General features: G+C 42.9%; 1 protein-coding gene and 1 long non-coding RNA gene across 6 annotated transcripts in view; one reads left to right on the forward strand and one right to left on the reverse strand.

The window, feature by feature from the left end:
* Window positions 1-27,108, forward strand: part of GRIP2 (glutamate receptor interacting protein 2) — a 257,026-nt gene that overhangs the window by 119,997 nt on the left and 109,921 nt on the right. The gene's annotated exons all lie outside the window — the stretch shown is intronic.
* On the reverse strand, window positions 2,463-15,096 carry LOC116184103 (uncharacterized). Its single transcript, XR_004148841.3, has 3 exons — window positions 14,657-15,096; window positions 7,089-7,199; window positions 2,463-6,983 (listed from the first exon to the last, which is right to left on the reverse strand). It is a non-coding gene; the product is annotated as an uncharacterized LOC116184103 (long non-coding RNA).

Raw genomic sequence — 27,108 nt, forward strand, 5'->3', positions numbered from 1 at the left:
TGATAATCTGCTTCTGCTGTTATTTCTTTTGGGTGTAAATGGGTTAATAAACATCTGTCTTAGGTCATGTCTCATGGTCTAGTTTAAATCTGAGAAGCCAGCAGTAAAGGTGTGTGTTTGTCACAGAATCATGGAATGGTTTGGGTTGGAAGGGACCTGAACATCTAATTCTGACCCACCCTGCCATGGGCAGGGATGCCCCCTGCTCTATTAGGTTGTTTAGGGCCTCACTCATCCTGTCACCCACCTGACTCCCAGGCAGTCATTCCCAAGCACACAGGATTGTTTTCCACTTAGCCTCCTGACTCTCAAAACTGTCATTTACAAACAAAATAAGTCTTTCAAAGGGAATGCTCTTCTTGCTGCTCATCCATACCTTGGGTTGCAGTGCTCAGATGAGAGCAGTGCAAGGGACTCTGAACTGCCTTAGGCCATTGCCATGGACATATTCAAGTTTCCTACACAGGGCTCTTGCATTCTTCTCAGTGGTTTGGTGGTGTCTGAGAGCAGCTATGGCACTGGGTGGACACTATAGGCTGCATGCTATTGTCCATTAAAGTCTTCACAAAAATACCAGAGGATTGCGTAGAAACGTTTAAAGACTCTAAATTATCTGAAAACTTTTGAGAGTCTAAGCTTTTGAAACAGGAAGAGAAGCTATTTTCAGGCATGTATTTATTGGTTCTGCTAAAAATGTCTTGACTAGCTACTTCACCTTGCTTTGCCTCAATGTCTGCAGGAAACTGGAAAAATTACTTGTCTTTGTCCAGAGATGCTGGTGAGAAACTGAGAGCTGAAAGGTGAGCAATTGTGTAAACACGGGAAAGTCAAGGTTTTTTCCTGCAAGCTTACAGAGTTATTTAGCATTTCTCATAGATGCAGAGATTATTTGCTGTCTGCGTTAGCTATTTCTAGTCTTTGAAAAGAAGCCAGAATTCTTTAAGAGTCACTGCTTTTTCTGAGCTGATGCTGGCTCTTTTGCCTGAGGAGTATTTGAAATCTGCCAGAATGCATGTATTGTCAAAAACAGAAATTGAAAACCCTATACAGGATCTGCTGCCCCTGTGAGTTACGTGCTTTCCCAAGTCATCAGGGAGAAGAAATGCCTGCTCCTATTGTCTGTAAGAGCTGTGGATGGACAGAGGCAAAAGAAATCCCTCTCCCTCCTCCCCCCTCTCCCATCACCACCCAAAACTCTCTATTTGGGTGGAAAGAAGCTTTTGAAATACACACACACATACACACAAGCGCTTTCCCAGTGACCTGCCTGCTTCTAGCTGTCCCTCCTTCCTTGGGAGCTGGAGCTGCTGAGACACCAGAGCTGGGCAGATCCCATCCCTTCCCTGCAGCCTTGAGACCAAATGAATAAAGTGAACAAGGTTTTGAAGATCCTTAAGAAGTCATCGAGGAGAAGGAAGAGATGGAGAGAGGAGCTGAGGGTGGAGGAGGAAGGGGAGAGCCAGGAACTCTGTGACCCAGGTGGTTTGTGTCACCTGCACCTCTGTACTGCTGGTAAGGAAACAGGAAGGTTCCTGCTCACCTTGGGACAATGTGCCTGTTTGATATCCATGCATGACAGGAGAGCTTCCTACAGCCAGACACTGCTGTTCTGCTCTTTGTGAGAAATCTTGGTGGGAGAAGTGGCAAAGGCAGGGAACTGAAACTCCTGGGTTTCCTTTTATAAACCTTTCCTTGCTTGCGTGGGTGGCATTTTGCACATTTGTGAAGTGGGGAGAGAAGGGAATATTTTTCCTGGAAGAATGGTGCTCCTGGAAACATAGGGAGAATGTGTAGCTCATTCAGAATTTTGTGGTCGCATCTCAGATATTTAAGCCTGAATGTTTATTCTGTGTATTTGTGCAACAGAAAAGCAATGGGAAATGAATGAATTTAGGTTGCTGTTTTTCTGAGGGATGTTTTTATCTGCCAAAGTTGGTCTGGACCCAGGTCCATTATATCCACCCTCGCCTTCCAAGCAAACGATGCTGTGGCTGTAATACCATTGAAAATTATTCTGTGTTTAGTCTGTCTATAAACCAGCAAAACAAAAGATGCTGAGAATGTGAAAAAGGGTAATTTAGGGCATGTCTCCAGTACATTTGAACTTTCTGCTAGGGGCTGTGACCCAGAAGAGGAAAATGTGTTGATGTGTGCACTTGGCCATCAGGCTCAGCTTCCTTTTGCATTGCCAGTGTCCAAGGGATATGAAGCCCTTATGAAACCACACTTAGGATGAAGCCACACTCAGGTTCAATGTAGGTCAATGCTCTTGATGCTGTCACATTTGGTAGTTTGTTTGCAATAGTACTGTTGTAGCTTTTGTGCATTTTACAGACTCACTCTTTTTCTTTCTCACACACCTAATTCTGTTGAGCTGCTTTTCTGACCCTGTCCTGGAGTATCTGATGACCTGTTCCTGCAGCACCTTGAGTAGCTTCATTTACAGCTGGAGACCTGGGGCACAGAGATGTTACTGGGCTTGCCCAGGGTTACACAGACTGGGGCAGGGGTGGCTGAACTTGAGACCTGGAAAGTGTCATGATGAGCAACATTGGTGACTGTCCTGCTCTTGGCTTCAGCTTCCAGTTGTCCAAACTTTCACTTCTCTTACCTCCTTGGTTAGTTCACAAATCTGATTGTTTCTACCACCATTTTTTCCAGTGAAATATAGTCAAATAATTTTGCTTAAAGTCTTTCTTATATTTCTTACCTTATATTTAGTAAAAATCTGCTCAACAGATGAGAAAGGAAATAAAAACCTGAATGTATTCAGGTGTCAGATGTGAGGAGGCAGCAGAAAACATTAACCAGTTTTGCCAGTTTGACAGTTATTTTTATTGGTAATCCCGTGTGTGTTTTACTTCATCTTTTTAGTAGGAGGTTGTCACTGAGAAGGTTCACCCTCAGCTCTGAGCTTCTCATGCTGGGAATGTGGTCCCATCATGGCTGAGTTTTATTTTCAGTCCAATTCCTTCTTACCATCTCATCTAGTGCACTCCAAGATGTTGACCTGAGAGATGGAATGCTTTGGTTATTTTTTACTTCTTTGGTATCTCTTTTGATAAAAAGAATAACACAGATCTTTTGAACCTGTAGCTAATGCCAAGCTGTGTGGGCAATAGTAGTTCAATAGCCTGAGTCCATCTCAGCTGGGTGTACACTGGGGACTTCTCCCTCCAAACCATGGATTCAGGCTGCTTAGCAGGGAAAGGAGAAGAACTGGGGCTTTTTGACCCAAAACATCACAAACTCATGTGATGAATTCTCTGGAGAGTCTATTGCTCTCTGTTGTTTGTAAGGGAAGTAAAACTGAAGGCTAAGATTTCACTTGTGGGCTGACTTTTATATGGCTTGTAGGGGTTTTTGGACATGAATGTGTGACTGTCTAAGAACCTTTTGGCTTTATTGTCTGGATATGCTTTAGGTGAAGGGTCCCCTCTTTCACAGTCTCTGCTACTCTGCAACAATTTGTAAGCTTGAGGCTTTTAAAAAGCTCAACTGATGGGGTTTTTTTTTTCCCTAAATGCAAGATAGGTAGTGGGTTAATGCACTTCTGCCATCCAGGCAACAGTGATAGAGATGGATTGACAGAAAAAAAGAGAAAAGCATCAGTTAAGGCAAATGGGGAGAAAAATACTGCATTCCTGCAGTTGGGTTCTGTGCTGGCAGTTATTCCAGCCAGTTATATCTCCACAATAAAATGTAAATGAATGCAATCATTTCTTTTGGAGCCTGGAGGCCTAGTGGTATGAAAAGATAAGCGAACATTTTCCATTGTTTATTTGGTGGGGGTGGCTCTTCTGTGTCTGCTACTGGCTCTCTGATACTTTGGCAGCATCTAAATGTTGCTTTTATTATTAAAAACACATATTTGGGAGTCTAATATCTGAAACGGATTAGAGTGGTGTTTACAGAAGTGCCAGCCAGCTCCCACTCCCTGCAGGCTCTCAGCATTCGTGCTCCTTCTGCAGGAGCAGTGCACGGGAGTGGGAATGCCAGCAGCTGGCTGAGGACTGGGAAAGGCAGAGGCACGAGGCAGGGAGTGATGGGTCTGCAAGGTGCAGGGAGTGATGGGTCTGCAAGGTGCAGGGAGTGATGGGTCTGTAAGGTGCAGGGAGTGATGGGTCTGTAAGGTGCAGGGAGTGATGGGTCTGCAAGGTGCAGGGAGTGATGGGTCTGTAACCTGTGTGGTTGTTGCTGGTCAGAGGGACGAGCAGGAGGGACTGGGAGTCTCCAGTGAGCTGCTTCTCTGGAGGCTGATGGGGGGGGGGGAAACAAAGGGAGGGTGGAGAACAATAGGACATGACAGTGGCATTAGGATAATCTCTGATCCTTTTTAGGCATATTTAATTGGCCTGTCACTTTTTCACATTCTCATGCATTTTCATAAGGATTCTTCTTTGCCTCTTGTTTTATCTTCTCGTAGCTCCTTGGATTTCCCTGCGGACAGTCTCTGGATTTCTTTGTTTTGTGTCCCCCCACATTCCCATTGCCTGGCTTTGTGGTGTCTAAGCAGAAAGACGGATTCAGCAAAGGAGCTGTTTGGGAAAGCCTCATGTTATTCTCAACAAAGAGAGAAATTTGGTATGGGAGGGGTGATTGTCAGTGACCTATACACGTGTGCCATCTAGTACAGCTCTTTTTGCATTCTTCTAAAGCTCTGAATATAAACCTACATCCCAATCATGTGTAATGTTAAGAGGAACCAATTTTCTTCTCCCTCTGGTCCCTCTGAAAGCTAAGATGCATTTATTATGATTTTTCACCCAGTACTGGCTACTTTAAAAATACAGAGCTGCTGAACTTCTGGGTTATATAAATTAATTCAAAGGTATGTTGCTCAGTCTTTCAGATCATCTCTGTTATAGTCCTACCCTTTCATTCCTGTGTGATGCCAGACCTAGTTGCTTCATCCTCCCACAAGAAATCCCCCAGGCACGTGATTAAAACCAAGACATCCATATAAAGTCACTGGCTGAGCTTGCCAGAATTGGTAGTGTATTTTTTGTGGCTTTGAAGTTCACAAGTACTGGGGCTTGGAGGGACATAAGGACCCACAGAGTGGCAGTCCTGGTGGGCAAAGGAGATCAGAAGCTGCAATGATCTCTGAGCTGGTCTCAGAGCTGGTCTTGTCCTACCTGATCCCTGGGGTTAAGACAAACATCTTCAGAGAGGTGCCTTTCAGAGTGGTTCCTCTGCAGAAGGGGGCTGCAGCAACAAGAGAGTCCAAAACTGCAGGGCCAGGCTGTCCAAAGGGTTTGTGTGTTTTAGGAAACCAAGGGGCAAAACTCATGAGAAGGGTATCCCAGACCCTCAGCAGGGAAGGAGATGGGAAGAGCTGCAGGTGGTGGTGGAGGCCAGGAATGGGTATCTCCTGCTTTGGAAGAGACCTTGTACCTAATGTCTGTGGAAGTGCAGCTGCCATAAAATCCTGTGTCCCATCAGCAGGGTGGTTTTCACAAGGCTTTTATGCATTTTCTGATGACAGCTTGGTTTGTGGCAATTTATTGTCCTACTGGGTTGTCTTCTCTGTTTATATCTTGTGGGTCTCATTGTACAGTAGTAAATAATTGCAAAGCTGGTAGTTTAGTTTCCAGACATAAATTAAAATGCTGGAAAAAGAGATTTGTGTATTCCTGTGCCTCTGTTCTTCATATGTGGCTGTTCAAAGAACTCTGTATGCCCCTAGATGTGAGGATGATGTATGGTAAAAGCGGTGGTAACTTAAATAATGTGAGGAACCTCTAAATAAATTTTTATATGGGATTGCAAGAGGTGAAGTGATTTGGACAAGACTCTACACCAGGGAAGGTAGAGAAACAGGAAAGGGAAAGAGATCCTTTTGGCAGAGCATTGGCACAAGGCTGGGTCTATGTGTGCTGCACTATTTGGTCATGGTTGTGGTCTGGGGATGGTGCTGGAGCACTGCAAGCAGCAGTCAAGCAGCTGAGGTTTCAACCTGAAGGTCCTGGCACAGCACTGAGGGCTGGCACCAAGTGTTCTGCTAGTGAGGGCAGCATTGTTGCTGGTAGAACAGAGAAAACCTGGAGTGGGAATTAATATGTGGCTCTGAAGGAGTCAGGGTTAATAGCATTGAGGCTGGGATGTTTGTAGGTAAAGGCAAAGGATCCCAAGGAAGCCACAGGCTGGAGACCCTAATAATCCTCTCTCCTCCGGTGCCCTGCAGTGGTGAGTGAACTGTAAATGAAGCAGTTATTAGCAGCTCTGCTCGTATCAAAGATATAACCTGGTCTATTGAGCAAGGAAGAGTTGCCCTTTTTTAACCTTTCAAAGTGATTTCCCTTGTGGGGACCAGCAGAAGGAGAAAGCTGTGCTTCCTGACTGGAGTCAGGTGCCCTTTCAAAGCCCCAGCAGCCCTGATCTTCCTCTTTGCTAAGGGCCTTGTGGAGCTGCATTATTTATATTTCCTCCTGGGCACCCCACTTGCACGTCCTGCAGTGCCCAAGGAAAGGGAATTGCTGGCATTCACTGGAGATTCAGAGGTGACTAAAGCTCACAAGTGATTATGGTCTCTCTTAACTTCTAGCAAAGATAATTGTACAGAAAAGCTTTTGATCAAACAGATTCAGTCCATTGTAGCCAAACATAAATTTTGCTGAGAAAATATTCTGTTTCAACATTTTCAGCAATTAAGCCCTTCTACATTTGGACTGTTTGGTGCTAGAAATTAATTAGTTGATAATATTCTCTTTAGAATGAAGACAAATGTTTTTTATGTCTTTGCTGAAGGCTAATATTTGCAAAAAGAAAAGGAAAAATATATGAGTTCCTTAAATCTCTTTAATCTTGTTCTGATAAATATACTTTCTTACTGATAAGTGTTCTTTAAATTTGTGTGTGCCTCTTTCTCACATTTCATATAATGCCAAGTGCTAGAGAGGGGGTAAATAAGAGCTGCAGGTAGCAGCTTTCAGAGGACTAGAATGATCAGATTCAATCCAGTCCTTCCATCTTGGGATCAACTGTAAAAAACAGCAAGGAAATGAGTGACAGTGTTTGATGAGACATACCTTTTTCTTCAAGACCAAGTACATGAATGCTCAAATGATTAGAGGTGGCATCCACACCTTGCTTGCTTATAAAGAGCTGTGTAGTTCAGTTCTTTTTGCAGCCACATCTTGAATTTTTCTGTGGTTGAGACAAGCACAGGTGAGCCTGGAGGCCAACAGCTGGAATTTCTAGGGAAGCAGAGACACATACTGAATTAGCTTCTCAAAATGCTCTGCAGCACTTGCTTTGGCAGATTTTCTGCAGTTGAAGAATGAAAATAAATAGGCAAAGCTAGGCAGCAAAGGAGTTTTAGAAAAAAACAGGCACCATCTTTCCTCTGATTCATCTGAAATCCTTCCTGTGGGATGCATCACCACTGACTTTGGAGCAAAGTGTTTCCACCTTATTCACCTGATGGTGGGACCAACCCATTAATGAGGAAATGCAAATAGAGAGTGAGAGTCTCCTTGGCTATAAAATGCAGCTTTGACATTGTTTTTAGACATCAAGTTAAAATGTAAGGTATAGACTGAATCACAGCCTTTGTGAAGGGCTGAGTTTGGCATTGCTGATTAGTGAAATCAATTTGGCAATTCTGGGATGAGGGAAATGTAGGCTATTACAGTAAGAAAATACTTCAGAAATGGGGATAATAAATTAAGTCTGAAGACTGCAGACATGGGAGATGGAGTTCCTAAAGTCTCCCTTGGATGACAAAAATAAATATCTCACTTAGTAGGAAGTATGGAATTGCTGGTAAGTACTTTTCAAAATATCAGCTGTTGGCTAGATTCAATCCATTATTAATTACGCCATCATGGTGATAATTATTACAATTTAGACACTTCCCAAACAAATCTCTAGTTAATTAACAGTGCAGTCAGTTCTTGGAAAAGTGAGCATTGGGTCACCTCTGTGATGGTGCAGCTCTGGGTCTGATAACCACAGGGGCTGGTAAATCAGCACCTACTGTCAAATAGGGTGAGAAATTCAAGCCTTGTGTGAACAGAAAAATGCTTAAAGGAGGAAAAATTAATGATGAATTTACAGATGGATAAATGGATTTACTCTGGGCTGGGCTCAATTACCTACTCTGCTGTTGTCTTCCAGTCTAGTGGCTAGGCCACTGATGGGGAAATTTTCTGCCAGAGTGTTTTGCAGATGAAATAATAATCCCAGTTATGTGTGGCAGTGGATTTGGTCATGAAATGTGTTGGTGGACAAAGATAATTCAGCTGCATGTCCTGAGAAAACACAGGCCAAATCCTTCACTGTAGGCAAAATGAACTCTTGGATGAGGTTTCTATAAGCAAACAAAATATTGGTGCAGTGTGTTTAATGAGAATAATAAAATTCAATATCATGAGTCCTTAAGACCTCTTGAACATTCTGTTATTGATTAATAATTGTTTAACTTGAAGCTTCCAATATTTTGCTTAAAAAACAAAGTAGTTTTTTAACTGAGTGCTAAATATTTGTAACAGCAAGTCTGCCAGGACAAACACGCTATTTTAAAAGGTACATATACATCCTAGCATGAGCAGTACTGATTCTGCATGGTTATTTAAATTTTCCCTATATAAAATGTCTAAAATTAGGCTGTTTTAATTTCAAAGCTAAGCTGGAGGTTGCAGTGACTGCAGCTTTCCTACCATCATTTCTGGGGCTGATGGTGCTCTGTAAGTGACAGATTTGTGTGTTATCTTTAACTGTGTTCACAGCAAAGGACTGCAGCTGGCACTTAAACTGGGGCACAGGAACCTGCTTAAAAGGGAGATGCCTTTTGCCTTTCAGCTTTCTAACTCGTCTGGGCTGTTCCTGCCTAATTGCTTCATTAGCCCAGCAACAATGTCAAATAGAGGGAGAAGCCTGTTGGGAGTGCATCCATGAAGGCAGAGCATGACCCCTGTCTAGGCAGGCATCTGCAGGCAGCATTTGCAGGAGCCTTTCATTCTCCCAAGTCAATTGGCAGTCAGAGCAAGTGGCAGCACAGCACACAGAGATAAGACTATTTTAATTTCTTGCTTCAGGAGACTCAGCTGCCTCCTTGGAAAGACTGATGTCTTGTCCATAGATTCACAGCCTGAACAAACATATTGTATCATTTAATTATTAAAGGATAGCTTCAGCATTTCCTGGCAAAATAAATTGGTTTTAGGATGAATCCTGGCAAAAGTGTTGCACCTGCAGGACCACTCCTCTTACTGTGGGCAATAGGCAGTACCACTTTGGTCACTACTCTTTGGGACAATACAGCTCTTCTAACCCTATTTCCAAATATCAGCTGATAAAATAGTCATAGTAGGAAGAGATGTCTACAAGTAATACTTAAGCTGGAATCTCAAGAAAGGAACATAGAGGTGAATGCTTAAAGTAGTAATCTTCTTAGCTCTGTGACATGACTAAAATGCCATTCACCCACATGAATTGCAGAAAAGTGCCCAAAAGATCCGATATGTTCAGCCTTCCTGCTCATATGGGGTGTGACTTATGGAGAGGAAAAATGGGAAGAATTTGTCAGCACGTATGGTGGTTACACATGGCTGCATTCCTTGTCTCAGCAAATGCAATGGTGAGAACTAGGAATTTTTCCAAAGAGCCTCCTGCTGGTTTCTTGCAGCTGGTGCTATAGTGGGTCTGCGAGAAGTTCTAATTCAGGGGAAATAATTGCATGTAGCTGAAAACTAAACATGGCATTTCTCATGAAGTGTCCTTTTGGTGAGTTTGTAGGAAGTTGCACAGGATGTTAAGAGTGTAGGTCAGAAAAGGTGGCCCTGGATGCAGAAAATAAGAACTTTCAAGGTATCACGGGTGAGGGTTAATGACTGAAGCATGTTTGCCTTTTTTGCTGAACACAGTTAGTGACAGACTGTCACCTGCATAAGTTATTGTCAGGGTAATTAAACGTTATAGTGCCACATGACACATCCCAACCCACATTTTACTCTGTTGGAGGCTGTGGCATTGCACAGGGAAAGCTGCAGCCATGCTAATTAGGATCAGGCAAGGTACTTGTAAAGCATAATTTAGACCATTTCCTTTTGGGAATTGTCTACTAATGAGCACAGTTTCAATGAAATTATTCATTGTTCACACTGTCACAGGATCATTTATTAAGGGCAATCAGTTAAAGCAGTACAGGTGTCAATGTGGGTAGAACATCTTCTTCCAAATGTCTGTTATTGACAATGTCAATATATGACGAGAAAGCACTTCAGTTTGGCTTTGTTGAGCTGCCAGTTTGACCCCCCAGCCTGAGCTAACAGCATTTGTTAGCAGCATATTTGATTTAACACACTCCAAGAGGCAATAAACTTGGAGCCTGGAGGAGAGGAGAGTCCCTTCTGGCTACTCTAATGCTGCTCTGCTTTCCACAGAGGATGTGGGTGTTTCTGTGGGAATTCATATGCCAGGAAGGGGGACTTCATTGCCAACAGATAGCAGCCAATGAGTCTGTGGGATACCTGAATTTTATAGATCAGCTCATCCTGCCTTTGGTTCAAGGCTTACTCTATTGGATTTGTTGTTTCAGCATTGATCCCACTTGCTTATCTAAGGCAGACTTTTTGTCTGCAAATGCTTTAATGCCACAGTTGGTCAATGTTATTTTCTTCTATGGCTCTCAAAGGGCTCCTGGGGGTGGGGGGGGTGGGGTGGGGGGAAATCTGTTGTCTGTTAATTGCAATAGATTATCATAATATTCACTATGGCATGAATGTTTTTGAGAGATACCTTTGGATTGTAGTTGGTCCATCTGTTTGACATATTTTTGCAGGACAGTAATCCCACATAATCTACATGCCCATATAGACTCATACTCTGTTTACAGAGAAAAACTATCTGTGGTGAACTTTATTTTGCTTTCTTTCTTAATGGAAGGTGTACACTGGTTAGCCACTTTAATGTGGTCTGATCTATGGAGATGATAAAAAGACTGTTAGTCCAGTATCTGGAAGTACCTGGTTTTATTTTTTGCAGACAATGTGCAAATACCAAAATAAAAGAAGAAAAGGAAAGGCTGCCTTTCGATATAAATCTGCATTTTTCTCCCCAGAGCCTGTTTTATAGGTCTTCCCACTGACTGTACTGATAGTCATTGAAGCACATAAAAAGTAATGTGGGAACATCCTTTAAACTAGTGAAGAGAAGATGAAAATAATCAGAACAAATTCACAAAGGCAGTATTATCAGTATTTGTAACATTAATACATTCAGCCATAACTGCACCTGTTAGTAAGGAAATATTGCCTTCTGAAATGCATTTTAGTACATTGTGTAATTTTAAGGATATGTATTAGGCACACAGGATTTTGCTTTATTATTCCTGAGGAAGAAAACAAACTGTATGGCAACTTCAAGGGAAAAATGAACTAATTTAATACGAGCTCTACTTGGAATAGTTTTTTTTCCTATGATTTTGTTCTGATACATATTTTTAAATGTTTACTTGAACAGAAGGCTGTTTCTTTTCCTTGCCACTTCTCCACTGGTTGCTGTTGTAGAAAATGTGTGTTCATTGTCAGGCAGATAAACATAGCAGTACATACATATATTCTGAATACTGTATATTCACTAATCACACTGCATTTTGCTTTATTTTTTCTGAAACTTGGTGTATATTTTCATTATCCTCTTGCATTATTTACAATGGATTCTATGGCTTGGCAGGGCCACCTCAAATACTAGACATGATAAATGGTAATAGATTTCCCATTATACAAATGCTTTTTTATCCTCTTAGTTTAATTGCTGCATTTCTCACTACTTCTATTGTGACTCTTGATGACCAGTGTCCCCACAGTCATTTCCTGAGCTGAAATGAGGATTAGATTTATATATGGGAGAGCAGAAAACATATTTATTTCAGTATTGTAGAGAAACAGATGTGTTTTGTTTTCAACTGGAATTTCCTCTAAGGTAAAGCTAATATCTTGGGACATTCAGGCAATTCCCCTGGCTAGAGAAGTTCTCTGGGACTCTTGGAGGAGGGTAAATTGGATCTTAATATTCAGGTTTAAATCAGAATAGCCTTAAATTTTAGTGATGAACCTAGAGAGAGAATGAAATGGCATAGTTCCTCTAGTCTTATATGAAGACTGGTACTACAGCATCATGAAAGCAAGGAAGGTGTGGTGCAAAATGGTATTTTGATTGGAGAAAGAGGATAAGATCCTCTGCTACAGCTCCAGTGAAATTAATTGCAGATGCCTGTGCTCAGTAGATGGAAGAGAAGAAAAAGCAGCCTGAACAGAACATGCAACTGTGCATGGTTGGAGTCAGCTCTGTGCTGGGAGTCAGCTCTCAGGCTGTCTCAGAAATTGAACATTTGGGATCTAATCAGTCCCCAAGTGCTCAGGCTTTTCATCTGCTGTACAAGGCTTTAAATACATAATTTACATCTAAATTTATCTATAGTTAACACACATGTACACACTTGTCAGTGCTTTCAATTCTATATAATTTTAAAGAAAACAAGATGGAGAAAAGAAGAAAATCTATTGTGTTATTACATCAAGATTGACCTCGAAAGTACTGATGGTTTATTGAGTTTTGAGGGTCAATAATGGGAATTCCTGAATTTGGATTTGGTGTTAGTTCTCTGGGATTGTCATTTGTGTGTGCTGCTAATGCTTCTACACATTCAGAGTAGCTCTCCATAGCCCTTTCCCTGCTGGAAAGCTTTCTGTGTTGTTTTCCTTTGGTTCCAAACTTATACCTCTGAGTCTGAATTTGCAAAACTGTTCATGTGTCCTTCTAGCCTGAAAAGTCAGAAGGTAACTCTGGTGGCTAAGTGCAAAAACTCAGTGGCAGAGCATTGCTGAGATCAGGCACTGGAGGTGAATTATTTTGTGTCATGTCTCTCAGGTGAACCCTGGAAAGCCACAGTGTGTTGTTTCCACAGACCAATGGCTGCAGGCTGTGAATTGTAATCTCCAAATCATTTGTGGGATCAGCAGAAATGTTGGCTAGAGATAAACTCCCAGATGTCCATCTATTGAGGACAGCCTTTACCTCTCAGGTATTGATTTAGTAATGAAGCTTTCTTGTACAGATCCAAAGTTTCCTGTGTGTTCCTGGAAGGCACCTCTGAGCTCCCCTGGGACCATGGTAAGAAAGAACTGAGAACCACTACTGCTGTAATCTAAGTTCCCATAGAGAGAAGGAAGAATATTTTGCTTATCCAGCTGCTGAGAGAGGCTCAACTCAGCAGAAAAGGTCAACTAAAGTGCTACTCCCAGTGTGATTTGGCCTGAAATTCAAAGGGGGTACTAACATATTAGTTGGGCAGAGTCCTCAGCAGGTGTTGTTCTCCCAGAAGAGTGTGAGGATGAGCAGGGTTGGACAAGAAAGGGAGTGAGACTTGTGTGCCATCACAAACCCTCTCTAAAATCTTTCCACAAAAAAAAATAGTGTGAAGTTTGTTTGGGATATTGATGTTCTACATGTAGTTTGTGGGATGGTGGCTTTCCTCTTAGGTCTCCGTGATATTGTCAGTGGTTTCTACAGACACAAAAAGCTGTTTTGCAGACAAGTTTTTTTAGCAGAACTTGCCCTGCTGGGGCTGTTACTAGAACAGTCCCATTGCATTTGTGCTGGTTTCTGGTGAACTGCTCCCATAAAATTGAGGGCTTTTATCTCCTTTGCTCTGGTAATCTCTGGATTAGCTTTCTAGTGAAGTGCAAGCGTGCACTCGTGTGTGCTAAGGAATAATCTTACTTTGCAAATTAATATGTTAATGTAGTGCCAGATTCCCAGCCTTTAACAGTGGGAGACCAGTGATAGGTTTAAAACATCAATGTGTGATTTTATTAATCTGGACGAGATAACAAAACAGCCCTGCACTGAAAAGTACCGAAAAGGGTCTGTGCCCCCTCTAGCTCAGTCTGCCATTCTCCCCCCCAAAGCCCCTTCCCTCTCACTGCCAGTGCCACTGCCTAAAGCCCGGCTCCATTTGACAGTAATCACACGTTAATTTGGAGCCGGCAGCCCCTCGCAGAGCCAGGCAGAGGTGCGGAGGGAGAGCGGCACGGAGCCATGTGAGCCAGCGCTGCAGGCTGCAGGAAGATGTTCGCGGTCTCGCTCAAGTGCCGGCTCGGCGTGGTGAGACGGAGGAGCAAAGGTACGGTCAGAGCAGAGCAGCTCGCTCCTGCCCGAGAGGGACTTGGAGGGCATTCGCTTGAGCATTTGCTTTTCCTTAGCTGGGCAAGAGGAAAAAAAGCTACTTGGGCTGTGATTGATTTTCACCCTCTGTGCATTGGCAGGCGGGAGTAGGATTATTTTAATTTCTTGCATGTCCTATATTTTTCAGATGTTGGATTTTTTTTTTTTCCGTTGACTCTCTGGATTTTTTCTCTATTCATCTGCCATGGTTATTACTGCAGTAAAGTAGATTTAGGTGTGCCTCAGAGTCTCACAAGGTTTCCCTCCTCCCGTATGGGAGCTGTTACTTTGCAGGGAGAAGCACTTGAGTGTTGGACACCACCAGACTGTCCCTCCCTACACTCCTTCCAGCAGGGGAGTGGGTTGAAAGGATGAGAAACCTGGCAGGATAATGGGGAGAAAATCAACTTTGGAAAGGTTTGAGGAACAGTAATATTTCATTTCAGAGCAAGTTAATCTGGGACAGGACAGTTTCTGTACTCACCATCCTGCAGTGCTGCATGCGATCAGATCAGAAGTGCAGAAGTTTTGTTGTGCTGGACCCAGGGTCCCTCGCCCCACTTCAGCTGTCCGGGGTCTCTGCTCTCCTGGCTCAGGGCTGCGCTGCAGCCGGGGCTCAGTCCTGCTGCTGCTGCCTTTGATTTCTGGGAGCTTTGCATTTTAATGGAGCCTGAAGCAGTTCTCACTGCTTGGAGCTTGACTCCCCTGTGCAAGCCCTTCCAGCCAGCGGCACTCCTGCAGCAGATCAAAGCCCTTTGCTGCTAAGGAAGATGACCTGCATTTTTATGGGGACCTCTAAAGCAAAACAGCTTTTAGGGGCTCAGTGTAACTCGGATGCTATCGATTCCAAATTAATGCATAAACTCAGCTTTTAGTCTCACTTAAGGGGAGAGACACTTACATGCTGATGCAAGGATTTCTGTGCTGATACACAGAAACTCTGTCAGGACCAGCAGGTAGAAAACTTTAGTAGCAAAGAGAAAGGCCTGAACACAATGCACAAGTTTCTGATGTGGACTGGACCTTAAGTTTAGGGTGCAATTCCTATGTGTGACTTGCCTAAAGTAAAAAAGTGTTTACTCAGATCAAGGTTGCAATTCAATGGGATGGATGTGAATAGGGAGCAGGAGTCTGACATTGGTTACTGGGGTGCTAAGAGAGCACGTAGGTTGTGATTGCCCCACTGTGCTCCTTCCTCCTGTGTGTGCACAGGCAGTGAGATGCTCTCCTGTACTCTGCTGCACACAAGGGCATGTTCACCCCAGGGTTACAGTCCTGCTGTGGCAGCCTTGGAGCTAAACTGATTTCAGATGTATGAATTTATATTTGGCATCACTTGCCTTTGACAGTTTATCCTCATGCCTCTTTGTTTCTTTGCCTCCATAGTTTGGAGGCTTCATGGGCTTCTCTGAACTGGAAGGAGTTTCATGTTTGCAATAAAACATGTTGGCATAGGCAGGATTTCCACCTTCTAGGGCAATGGCTGGAAGTGCTTGAATCAAACCCTGGTGTCCCTTTGTAACTGCCAGATGCCAGGAGAAAGTCTGGTGCCTTATTAGTTTTTACAGTCCTTTTTCCCTGGCATGCTTTTTTGCTACATATCCTTAAGGAATTGGCAGTAGTGTTGGAACATGATGGGTTTTTCTTCTACAATTTTCCAGGAAAGTAAGTAACACAGCAGAATAAATGCATTTGTGCCTGCAAAACACTGAATATGCAGCCTGAGATTGTAATGAAAGTAAAAAAAAAAAGAGTTATCCCTGTACTACCTGATAAAGTTTTAGTGGCTTTAGTTGAAATATTTAGAATTGACTTATTTCACCTGCTTTTCTTAGTGACAGATTTAAATGAGAGAATTGCTAATCCAGTGCTAAATTGTACTGCTTTGATCAAGGATTAAATTGAGTTGGAAGTGGCTTTTGGGACTTGAGCTTTGAAATGAACAACCAGAGAGAGAGACATTGTTACTCATCTTCAGCATTTTGGGACAGATGATGTTTAAGGAACATACCCCAAAGAATGATCAAAAATAAATATTGCCTGGTCACTTTGGTACGAGAATGAGCCCATCATGACTGGGCAGCAACCAAGGACAGGAGCTGCTATGAATTATGTTTGTGAGTAATGAAACTCTGCTGCATTTCCCATGTTGCATCCTATGAGATGGTCAGACCATTATTTGGCACTAAAAATTCCCACCACCTTTTGAGGAGAGACAGGAAGAAATGGCAAAGGGGATGTGTGAAAGACAGTGGCAGATACCCCAGCCCAGGTATCTGTCTTTCTTCTGGTCCAGGCATTTATGTGACCCAGTATCCCAAACCATGCTCTGCCTGGCTCTGCAGGTGGATGCTTGCTGAGGGGAAACTCCTCTGGTAAAGCTGATTTTAATTAATTGTAAGGTTAGGTGTTCAAATCTCAGCTATGGTGGCTGCTGTTAGTTTTGTGTAGTTTTAGCTTTAAACATCCTCACAGAAATAAAGATTGATCTCCATCTACTAATTGCTCCTCTCTTCTTCCAAACAGACCCCTTCCCCCAACTCTTCTGCCTTCTCTGCTATTTTCTTTTCCATCCCTCAAACTTTGCTCCTTCCCAGCTAATCCCCTCACTTCGGGGAGAAATTCTTGCTGTCAGTCCTCTTGGATTCCTGCTTTATTTCTCTCGCTGAGCCCTCCAGCTTTTCCTGGCATGAGGAACATTCACAGTTAATCCACCAGGCATTCAGCCGGTTGTCTGGGGCTGGCAGCACTTCCCTGCCCACAGCTCTTGGCTGTCTTTGGCCAGCATCAGCTCATACAGCTGCAGGGCTCCTCAGTCTGCTTCAAGGACTCTTGATCCTCTGCAGAAGGTGCTGCTGAAGACCCCAAGGAACATACCTGTCCAACACAATAATTTAACCTTCCTCAGTATTAGTGTGTTTTTCCACTGGAAAAGCAGAATGATTTCTGTCTGGTCATGCTTGTCAATCAGCTGAGCTCCAAAGGGATTCTTTGGGGAGGTTGGTTGGTGGTTGCCTGCCCTGCTAGCCCCCAGTTACTGCAGCAAATCAACTGTATTTTATAAATAAGTAAACAGAAGCAGTGAAGAGCCTAAATAATTAACCAGATACATGTGTTGGACTGAAAAGCAGCAAATGAGGCAATTCAAAGGTGTCCTCACTGTTTCTCCTGCTTTCCAAAGCCTGCAGCCCAAGGGGATGCTCTGCAAGAGCTGGTGAGACCAGCAGCTGCCTGAACAAACAGTAGCACACACCAAGGGGTCTGGACCCCACTGCCATGGCAGAAGAAAAGCTTGGTTACTTGGTTTGAGACATTCAAGCTTAAAATATGTTTATTTTTGTCCAGTCTAGTTTCTCCTACTGTGTGGTGTGAATGATGTAATGAAAGTAATTTTGCTGTTTTTTTGTCAAAGATTGTCACCTGGAACATGCCAGGCATCACATTCTGTAAAAGAAAATGCATGTTCTGCTTTCCATTTACATACTTCAGTGTTTCTCAACCTTTTAAACTTCACTGAGTTACGTTTACTATGTTATTTTTTGGACTAGATGCTTTCTCTTGCCTTTTGTTCTTCCTCTTGTGTGTTTGACTGGGAACTGGGAAAATAAATAAGCAAAAAAAAAAAAAACTCACCCTGAAACCCCCAGGAATAAAATAGAAGAATATGTTCAGAAAAGCTGTCATACAGAGTGTAATTTTCAATAAAAAAAAAAAGTTTTAGAACACCAGGTTTTACAGTGAGACCCAGACTTCCAGTGATACCACATTTGGGCATATAGGCATTGCTGTCGCTTAGATGGAAGTTACTGCATCCTGTTTGGTGCAGAAAGATGTTTGGTTTTGTTTTTATTGAGAACAGCATCATGGGAATCAATCCCATGAACTGAGAACGTGTTCTTGTGCCACTTCACCTTGTTTGCTGTGTAGCAGTATTGCACTGTAAAGCATCCTGGCTGTATTTCATAGCAGGGAGTGTTGCTGCAATTGTGTTTCTGTCACAAAAAGATTTGCTCACTGCAGGAAGACAAGAAAAGTTTTGGGTCTCTACTTGGCAAAGAAAAAAAAGAAAAAAAAAAGAGCAAGCAGGTAAGCTGCTTCCATCCTGTGGTGTGGTGCCAAGTCCAGAGCACCACACAACAGCTTGAGAGAGTGAAAAGTCCAGTGGAGCTTCTACTCCTTGAGGAGAGAAACCACTGATATTCCTGTATTTATCCTCAAGGCCCAGAGGAGCCAGTAAAACACAGTAGGTGGGCAACCAACACACAGAGAAACCAGACTCATCCCCAAAATGAAGCTGTGGTGCAGAGGCTGAGCCCATGGTGAGGCCAAGTGCAGTGTTATGGCCCTTGCTTGGCCACCTTTTCTTTAGGGTGATCACTGCCTGCTAGGATTTATCCTCACCTGCCTGCTTCAAAGCAGAAGGCATCTTGGAGGTGCTGCTGTGAATATTCATGGGGCTTTTCCTGCTGCAGTGATGAAAACCAGGCAGTGCTGAACACAGGGAACTCCCTCAGCCCAAACCACTGAGCTGGCAGGGGCTGAGATTCCCTTTCTGTCAGTGTGGGTACACTTCAGCCCTTTCCCTATCTCATCAATAACTCATGATTGGGCATGTTTTATTTATATCTCCAAATGAAGCCCATTTTTCAGCCTGGTGCTCTAGCATCCCAGGTGGCTGTCACTGGCTCTGAGTGCTGTGTGGTGCCTTCAGCCCCAGCTCATCCCTCATCTTCCTCCAGGCTCCAGTAGCAGAGAGGATATTGATCTCTTAGGGGGGTAATTGAATGAAAAAAGCCCCTAGCAGCCCAGAGGCAGATGATAAATCCTTGCAGGGATGGCAATGTGCAAAACAGTGTGTCTGAGGGGGCATTAACCCTTCCTCATGGAAAGGTACAGCATATATTGGAATCCTGTGTGCAAATCCTGCCCAGATCCCAGCTGTTGGAACAGGAATGGAAGACAAGCCTGCCTTGCTGTGGATATATTACACAAGAGCAGTTGCATGGGCCCCTTGCTGTGCTGCATGGGGAGTCCCAGGCTCTTTCTGGAGTGGTTTGGAAAATCTGGGCTTTGATTTAGACTGCAAAAATCACAAGGTGAAATCCTTGTGCTCCTTGTGTGTGTGTCCATGTATTCTTTCTGTTTTACATATAAAACTGTGTGGGGGCTTTGGGGGTGTTATTTAAGCTAAAAACAAAGGCTAGGGAGTCTATCCCATACCTTCCCTTTATGTTACTGTGATTAACAATTTGTTGTGCAGGTGGTTTTACTGGTAATTTGTTTTCTCTGTGACAACTACTCCAGCTGTCTCCCTTGAGAAAAGTCCAGGATGTCAAGAGCAGGTGCCTTTTATTGATCAAGGCTGGTTTGTGTGGATAGATTTGCCCACTGGCTGCAGGGCATCACCCATCACCCTCTGTCCCATGTATCCCCTGGCACAAGGACATGTCACAGGGAAATGCTGCTGATTTGCATCTCTGGCTTGCAAGCTCAAACAGGCATTTTTGGAGAACAAAGAATAATTTCCTTAACCAAGATGACATTTAATATGCTTTGTCATAGAGAGGAAAACCAGGCCTTGAGTTTAGAAAGCTGTAGAAGGTCCATGAGGTCACCACTGGCCTATCTGCAGTGTGTGTGAGTGAAGGAAATGCAAATGTACATGGTACTGTGATTTGATAGTTGCCATTTAACTGTTTTATAAACAAAACCCAGTTCACTGGAGTTGTAAGATGTAGTGAGTTCAGAGTCAATAGAAAAAAGATTTAAGAATATTATTTCAAAATTACCATCTTGCTGCTTATAAGGTGTGTCTGAAGTTCCTCTTTTCTCATTGTGCATGTGTCACCAGAGAGAGTTTGGATGTTAAAACCATGGATCTAAAGGAAGTTGTTTTCCCTATTTGTCACTGAGCTACATTCCTCTTGACTCCATTCCTTACATACAGCTATGGGACATTTTTGTCACAGTCTTCTTAGTCAGTGAATAATACAAAGCAGCTTGGCAGGCAGCATTTAAAACAGGTGAGGAAATGCCTTGATTTCCTATTCCTCTGCACCTGTACAACTTTTTATCCATGGCATTTCTTCCCTCGTGTACAGGAGTCTGACTTTGCATACTCACAGGGATGTGACAAATCACAGTTCTTCATTTATTTTGGAGCTGACAGGGAATCTGCAGTGGGTCTATCTGGAGGCCAATCTGCTCCTGTGCCTCAGGGCCATGTCAAGGAGATTGTATTAACTTCTCTGTTTTCTCAGTGTGGCAGTAAGTACTTTCCTTTTAATTGTAAAAATCCACCTAAATTTGACAGAATTGAAAATCTAAAATCACCCCATGGGTGCCCTCAGTAAATTCTGTGTAATGCTTTCCCTCCTCCTCAAAGTCTTAAAATTCAAGCTTCTACCAAGCTCATCTGTACCTCAGGTGTGACATTGGGAACAAGCCAAAATTATAATCCCGTATCAGTAAAAATGAATCTTTTTCTTTAGCCTCTTTCTTCTGTAATCACCTACAAAAATATATCCTTTAAAAGTGCTAGAAAGGCAGGAACTGAAGTAATCTAGACTGATGTTACTAATATGGGATATTTTATATATTTGCTGGCTCATCCAAGTTTTTGTCCTGGTTTAGGGCAAATTTGGGAAGAAAATTCCAAAAGGGTTAATCTAGAAAGCAGATTCAAGCAGCTTCTCCCTCAACTAGTTCAGGAAAAGACTTCCTTGGAGAAAAGTGGATAAAACTGCTTATTTAACAAGCAAAGTATTCACATGCATAAAAAATGAATAATATGAAGCAATAAAACCTCTCGCTGTTCTGAAGAGATGGCAAATTCAGAAAGTCCTTTTCATGGGGTGCAGCTCGGCTCGCTCAGTCCCTTATCTGGAAATGCTGTAAATGCCAGAGGTGTGAGCCCCCAGTGTTCTTCTGGGTGTTCAGTCCAGAGCAGGTTTGAACAGTTCCAAGAAAAAGAAAAGCCACAGTCCAGGGTAGCCTCAGCTAGCTAAAAACTAACTAAAAAGCAAAGGAGAGCTCTCTCCTGCTGTCAGTGCTGCAGAAAACACAGTCTGAGAAACACAGAGAGAGAATGCTGAAGCTGCCTCAGACATTCCACTGCTTCTCCTTCTCCCCCTCTTCACTCTCAGATCTGGTTTTAAAGGTGCAAAACTTACTTCTGGGCTAAACAGATGAATGGGGATACAATTCAGCATCATAAAGTCACCTCAGGACAGCTTTCTATCCTGTCTCAGTGTATAAATACCTGGTAAGGAAGTAGATTTTTTGAAGTAATTACTTTGAATGAAATTTTATTAACTAGCAAAATGTTTTAACAATGCATTCCAGAAGAGTAAGAGGACAAAAATAATGTGATGTGACGTTTCAGCATTCTGGCTCTGGTGGAGATAATAACAAGGCCACATATTGGCAAGGTAAAAGGTCTGTATTTTAATTTTGTATATTTGTAGTCTGGCCAAGAAAGATGTTTCTTTGAGTTGGAGATACAAACAGAAAGCAAACAACACTGACTTTTGCTGTAGGCTGAAATTACGGTAATTTTTCAATTACTTTCAACAAATCTGGTGGCCACCAGCTGTTCTCTTAATGCAACTGTTAGCTAATAACAAGAAGTGCTTCCCCAGCTTTCTGTTCCCTCTTGGATACACTGTGCTGGCTCATTTGGCTCAGTTAAAAGGAGTGATTTGTCTCATTGCAGAATGTGTTGGGAGGGCGTCTGAACTGGATTCCTCTATTCACTTTTTGCTGCGTTGCTTGAGCTACTTACACCTCACTGTACTCAGGGTAAAGAAAATAGCACTGTGTGCCTCCTCCTAGGCTCTAAGTCCTTGGGGAAAAAAAAAAAAAATCCATTGCTTTCTTTTTATATGAGTCTATAAAAGCTTTTCTCTACATGTGCTGTGTTGTGCATTTGAGGCTCAGTGGGTCTGACACGCTGGAGTTAGGGTTGTGTCCTTGCCCAGGCTGGCAGCCCAGTGCTGAACTCTTCTCCTCTTCTTGGTTTCACTCAGCTCCTGAGGGTTATTGTAACCTAGTTTTTTTGTGAGCGATTTCCTTTCCTCTCTGTTCCAATTGCTCTTTTTGCTTTATAGAGTACAGCCAGATTAATCATACAAAGCCATGGAAATCAACAGCAGTGTGTAATTCAGGGCTTGATAACTGACTGTGGGGAGGGCACAAGGGAAGGGCTTTGCTCTCTACAAAATTGCCACATGATATATCAATCCTCAAGACATATGTCTGTGTTTCCTTTTTTGCAATATATTTCAGGAAACACAAACCAAAAGGAAACTATTTTTAAAATAAATGGTCTGTCTTTGTAACCTATATGACCCTTCTCATCTGGGTGCATTGGAGTATAGCAGAACAGTCATGAGATAATGTTTTCTCCTCATACACACTCTTTTTTCCACTGAGACACTGAGACAACAGGCCTGAGCAGAAAATGAATGCTTTGGGCATTTGTCCAGAATCCTGCAGTGGGTTGTTCATGCTGTTGCTGTGTCTGTGCTGCTTGGAGAGATCAGCATGCGTTGCACTGGGGCCAAATGCCAATTAGAGAATAAAAGTGATTACAAACCAACAGTTGCTGAGGTATTTTTGTGTGAACATAATTTTCACCAAGTTACCTCAGACAACATATGAAGTTAGCAGAGATTCAGTGCTGTCTGTGAGAAGATGTAGCCTTTTCTCAGCTGGCATGTAACCAAGAAGAAATCTCAGCTTTTTTCACTTCAAGGCTTTGCACATTACTCTTGGGGTTTGTCCCCTCCCCCCTCTGCTTGCTTATATTTTGTTTTGCTTAAAATACATTTGCATATCTTTACAAGTTTTGGGAAATTAGGAATGTAGCTGATACCTCTGGCAGTGAGGAAGGCCAAGTCTTTCCACCTACTTCCTTCCCAACTCTATTGCAACCACATAAGTGGTCTAAGAAATGAAGGTAGGTAGGAGTTTTTTAATCAAAAGGGAGAGTCAGAACTCAGAGATGCATGAGATCTGGAGAGTTTTGATATACCTGTCATTAGAAACTCCTTTGAGAGTCCAGGATGAGCTTTGTAACCACAGTCTGAATAAAGAGACATTTTCATGAGAAATAGGTAATGACTGGGTGGTCAGGATATTCACATGAGGAGAGAGATCCCAGCTCAGATCCCTGATGTGCCTGATTTAGATCTGCAGTTGGAATTGACATCTCAGGTTATTTTAGGTTATCAGCTATGGCATGTACAGCTTCTGCATCATCATAGAACAACAAACGAAGTTCTGGTTTTGCAAGACAAAGAAATACTTTCCCACTTGGATTCACTGCCAGTGCAACAAGAAAAGCACAGATATATGAATTCAATAACACAGGTCTCTCTTCCTGAAATAATTCTTCCTCTGCTTTTAAGCGAGGGCTCCAAGGGTAAGCACTGTTTTTTCCAATATCTGTTCAGTAATCCCACTGGAAAATAAAATAATGTCCAGTTAGTTTACCAGCTGCTCTTGCCATATATTAACAATACCTGTGGTCTTAAATTCCAGAGGTATTGCCAAGGTCTTTTTTTGACAAAATCATCCTTGATTGGTAAAGCAGGAAGAAATAACTCCTTTTTGTTTCTATGGTATGTAGCTGAATGGTCATAAAGATGAGACGTTTTCAGAAAGCAAGGAATTTAAATAGTAATAATATGCTGTCTGTGTTGCACCTGTAAAGCAAGTGTTGCTTCCCTGAGCAGTTCACTTCTTATGCATTTTCTTTCTTTGAATCTATTGTCATGTTTTCTGATGAACTCCCTTCCTGGAAAGAATTGCTTACAGTTTTGTCTTCAAGCAATGAGCATAATAATAGATAATTAAAATGACTCAAGAAATTCAGGCACTAGACCACTCACATACTTTCCTTTATACATTCCTTTCTGAGAAGAAAACAGGAAGAAATATAGGGAGGAAATAAAACTGACTGATTTGAACAACAAAAAGCAATTCTAGCATCCCTCACAGGGAAATTTAAATGATTGTGCTGTTTTTAATATATTTGTATTGGAAAATGGTCAAGAACTGAGCTCTTGTTGAGCAAGTTCAGGCTTTGTCTGTCTGTCTGGCTGAGGTGCTATCATTTGGCACAGTGGAGCAGGCTGACTTCAGGTTGCCAGCAGCACAGGAGATATGCTGATGGTTAAAGCCTCACTGGCAGGTGCACCCTGATTTTGGGAACCTCAGGGAGTGAAGTAAACCCTGCACAAGCCCTGACCCTTCAGCATATCCATATTGCTGTGATTAATACAGATGGATTAACTGCACATTGGGCTCATGCTTTCAGTCCATGGGGACACAGCCAATGAGCTGTGTCCTGTTCCTACTCTGAGGCATCAGGTGAAGTTCAACCCAAGGACAGGAGGATATCATCAGCCTTTAAATGCCACCAAAGCTGAAGGCCTCCAGAGATGGCTTGTGTCACAGAAGGAAGTTTGTTCATGCATGTCCTACTCATACATGGGTCAGAGCCTGGATATCCTCTGTGTTCATTCCTTGGGGACCCATTTCAGACCTGTGCTGTCTCCCCATCACTGCCACAGGGAATGGGATTTAGAGCTGTAGTGCCTGGAGGGAGCAGTGGGTTGTTGTGTTGGGACCAGTGGCACAACCTCCATTGCTCACTTCACCCATGGTCTTGGGATGCTTCCAGCACTGGCCTGCCAGAACTCTGCCACACCCAAAGCATTTTCCCAAAAACCCTTTATCTTCTCCTTTTAATGTGGTTTGGGGTATCACGATATTTTCTTTTTTCAACAGTTGCACCACTTTTTTTTTTTTCTTCCTGCACATAAACATCAAATGCTGTTTGCTGAATATTTCACTTGTTCTTATTTGGGCTGAAGGTTTCTGTTACCACTGGCCCTTAGGGGACCAATTTAGCTGCACTGAACCAGTTTTGGTGTTCAATTCCTTCTTTTCAAAGAGCTGCATTTACACATCAGTTGAACCCTTCGTATGCTGGCATCTTCCACACTTCCAGCTCAATGAATGTTTAAAAATGATGCATCCATCCCCACACACAGATATGCCTCTGCCTTCAAAATGCTGGGGGGACATGAAAGTCCTGCTGAGAAGCGGGGGAGATTTTGATGTAAATGATGACCCACAAGGGATGCAACCTCATTCCAGCTGAGTGAGGTTTTATGCACAGAAACGCAAAATATTCAGCCCATGTATCATTAAAGTGTTGCAGCAAAGCCTCCCCAAGCCAGTGAGTGCCTCAGTAAATTCTGAATTGCTGACCAAGTCTCAGTTCTCTGCCCCCACCTGTGCTATGAGGTTGGCCTTTATAATTGCAAATGTGTCCTATTTGTGGGGCTCTTGTCCCTGGAAATCTTGACCTTGCTGATGTCTTGTGGCATACCTTGGTGGACAAGCCTACAAAATTCACTCTGTTCTCTCCCAGTCCTAGTAAGAGATGTGGGCAGATGAAGTAATTCCATAGTCTCTAGTGTTTTTCAGATAAAACACAGAATTAAAATTCTTTTGGTGCCCATAGGTTTACATTTGGATGCTGGAAATGCACCAATTGTGCTTATTGTTTTAGATTATGACTTTCCTTAATTTAATCAGAGTTGTGATATTGATATGGAACCAACCTATTCAGACTTCACAGGATAAAGATATTAGAGCCCAAACAAGCTCCTGTAGAGGATCCCTGAAGGTGGTGTGTGCATGTGTGCTGCACTGAGTGTGTGAATACCCCTAAGTTCTATACATTCCTTCTGGACCATTAAGCAGGACCCTTATTTCCTATCAGATTGTAGCATCTGAGTGATGGATTGCAGAACCCTGCCTATTGCCTGCCAGTTTGTTTAACTTCTCAAGCCCTTTTGGAAACCATGGTGCTGTTTAAGTAGAATACAAATTATTCAGAATTTGTTTTGCTGTAGCTGTTGGCACAATGGAATCTGCCATGGTCTTTAACCCTACTTGGCACAGCCTTTTCTCACTGTAGGATGGAGAAAGCCTGATGCAAGGGACTGTGATGCAAATGTTAGTACTAAAGATCTCCATCACAATCTGCAGTAGCAGAGATCTGTGCAGGGTCTAGTGTGATGGGCCAGGAAGGAAAGTGATTTAATGCTGGTACTGTCTAAATTGTGTTTTACTAGTTGTGTCCTAGTATTAGTAGTACATGACAGCCCTGTAGTCTGCACAGGGATATTCTGTGTGCAGGGCAATACACAATTTCAGTGATTCTATGATCTGTCCTCAGTATGGTTGACTAGACAGAGCATCCAAGAAAGGCATGTCCGTGTATTTCCCTTCCTGTCTCGTGTCGTCCCTGACAGTTCCTGGATGCTGCTGCTCAGTTCTGCACTTTCAGACTCTGCTGTTTAGGAATGGCACTGAAGCAGCATTATGTTTGCTTTTCCTATTTGAAATGTATATCCCCCCCTTTCCTTAAAGCTGCAGAGGGAGTGGGGTGGCATGTGCAGAAGGCCTCTGCAAAGACCACCCAAAGCCTGGGACACTTTTCTCTTTCAGGACTTCCCCCTGTAAAACATGCTCTGAACTGGCTCCTTTGGTGGCAAAGGTGTCAAGATGATCCCCAGTAGAAGCCCAAAGGGGATATTGGGATAAATTTATTTATTTGTGGCCTATCCTCTCAGCTTTGGTAGTCAAGTTATTAAAATGAGGCTTGTCAGCACACTGAAGAGGGTTGGGGGCTTTGCATCTTCCATGCGGTTTGATCCTGTGCGGCTCGTTAACACTCAGTTGCTTTTGTGATTAATTATTTAGTCTTCTCCCTAGATACTGGGGTATAATAGCACAACCCCCATTTCTGCTGAGATTCACAGTTCTTTGCTTCTTCCTTCAAGCTTCTCACATCACCTTGAAGCTCAGAGCCAGGCTGTCCAGGCTGCAGCACTTAAAGAGCCCGGCAGCTCCGGG

This window comes from Lonchura striata, chromosome 12 (genome assembly GCF_050655825.1).
Source record: "Lonchura striata isolate lonStrDom1 chromosome 12, ASM5065582v1, whole genome shotgun sequence".
Lineage (NCBI taxonomy): Eukaryota > Metazoa > Chordata > Aves > Passeriformes > Estrildidae > Lonchura > Lonchura striata.